This window comes from Microtus ochrogaster, unplaced genomic scaffold, assembly GCF_000317375.1.
Source record: "Microtus ochrogaster isolate Prairie Vole_2 unplaced genomic scaffold, MicOch1.0 UNK50, whole genome shotgun sequence".
In the NCBI taxonomy this organism is placed as follows: Eukaryota; Metazoa; Chordata; class Mammalia; order Rodentia; family Cricetidae; genus Microtus; species Microtus ochrogaster.
The window spans coordinates 1,887,054-1,889,242 of record NW_004949148.1 but is presented as its reverse complement, the minus strand read 5'-3'; positions in this window follow the sequence as shown (position 1 = coordinate 1,889,242).

Sequence of the window (2,189 nt, the reverse complement as noted above, 5' to 3'; positions counted from 1 at the left end):
CTCCACTACCTGCCATTTCTGAATCCACATTCGCCATTTACCAACAGCCACAGGGATATTTACTTGCAATCTCTTGCCCTACTGCCAAAACGAAAAGGTCCAGGAGGCCTTAGTTCCGTGACCCTGGCGCTAGCACCAGCTACTTCCCCTAGGCAAGGGCCACAGATCTTTGGCACAAGGCTTTACATGGTATTTGTAGAGGGGGGGCTGCCATTCAGTCCCTAGCACCTTATTTTCCAAGGAAAACAAGCCTTCTCTTTGGAAAGAAGACCCCACAGGGAACCCCACTGGGGATCCTCCCAGGACCTGGCTTCAGCCTCAGCTCCCTCCACAGTGAGCTCCTAGCTGCAGAACACAAGCTTCCCCCTTCCCCACCTCAGTACTCACAGCAATCTAGCAGCTTTTCTCTGAATGGGATTCCAGAGGCCCCAGGAGGCATTCCCTTCAGGGAACTCCTCAGGTCAGGTTTGGTCAGCCACCTGGAAGCCTCAACTCAGTTCAAGCATCTCTGCATCGGTGCCCATGGTAACAGCTAAGGCGGCTGCTGCTGGGCCGGGGAGGGGACTCACATGCAGATGTGGGGGCCACAGCTGCCCCCTTCTCTGACTCCAGCCTGGGTCGCTGCCACATCCCGCCCTGCATCCTGCTGAGAAGTTTACTCTGAGCTGGAGCTAGTTGCCCCACCTAGGCCTGGCTCCAGGCTGTGCCGCAGGAGATCACAGCCCTGCTCTCTCCCCCCCTTGCAACAGCAAGCAGGGCAGTTCAGCAGCACAGCCTCAGTAAGGCACAGCCTAGAGAAGTGAAGGAGGGGCAGACTGTCAGCGTTCCTTTTGGATTTTCACAGAGTTAGGGTCAAAGAGATGGTTACTTACTGCCCCATGGTACCAGATTTAGACTCAAGTACAAACAGATATACAAAACAAAGAACATATTAAAACCAAAAATACAACAATTAGACACAGACAACACAGACACACTGCGCAGCTTCGGCGTAAAGCCGAAAGCAAAATTTCAGACGGAGACTATTGGAGTCCAGACCTCCCTTCTCCAACCAGATCCACATATCCTTCCGATACGGGTTGAGCCCCGAAGGCTCCAGACACCCCTAGAACGTCTTCCAGGGCTGCGAGGGAAAGTCTGGGCCCGTCAGCCCCTTTCTTCCTTGTCAGATTCAGAGCACTCAGATCTGAGCGTACAGAGTTTAGCAGAAATGGACACAGACAAACACAAAGACTAACGAATCAGCGCTGGCCAGCTTACCTCCCGGTGGTGGATCGGTAGTTCCTGGGGGGGTCTTCAATTCCCGGCCAACGCACCAAATGAAAGACCCTTAGAGAGGACCTTTTTCTCCGATGAAGACCCCAGAACCAGGACACTCCGAGACCAGGCCACAGGATGCAATTAGCAAGAGGTTTATTGAGTAAACACAGGTACCTGCGGGTGGCAAAGTCTTTCAGAGGACTTGTGCACCTGCTAACTGGATGGCGGGCTTTTTATAGGGAAGAGCAAACAGCAAGTTTACAGAAGCAAAACAAAAGTGTGGTTATCAGTTGATTAGAATGAGGCGGGGGGCATGAATTGTTTCCTCTCTCAGCATGGATGTTTGGCAATAGTCATCCTGTTCCTATCTTTATAGATATCCTATTTTGCAGTTAACCTGCTTTGTTGATTTCCTATCTTATTGTTCTCTCAAGCACATGGGATGTTCTTACGAGAGCAGGCTGGCTGCTGATCTGGAGAATTTTTTTTTTAAAGCAAACAGGACGTTCCCCCGGAGAATGCTGGCTGCAGGTTTTGAGGAGGGGGTCTGTAGGGCCTTTCACAACTTCTTGAAAGCTTAGCAACAGCTCGTGGTTGTCTCTGGGTGACAGTATTCACAGGCAATCATTAATACTCTAAAGCAGTGGTCATTAGTTGTTTTTTTTTAAAGCCATGGAACTCTTTTAGAATCTAAGGGGCACCACAACCCTTTTCAAAATGTGCTTGCTCATATGTGCACACACATACAAACTCAGGATCATCATAGACTCCTTGGGGCCCATGAATGGATCCCAACTTAGTATACCTGGAAGAAGTGATAAGAGCTTCTATTGATGGAGCACATATTTATTATTCTCTTTATTTTCCCACTCAATTCACCATTGAGCCAATATGTGTAATCAGATTTTTCAATTCAGGAATGGGAAGCC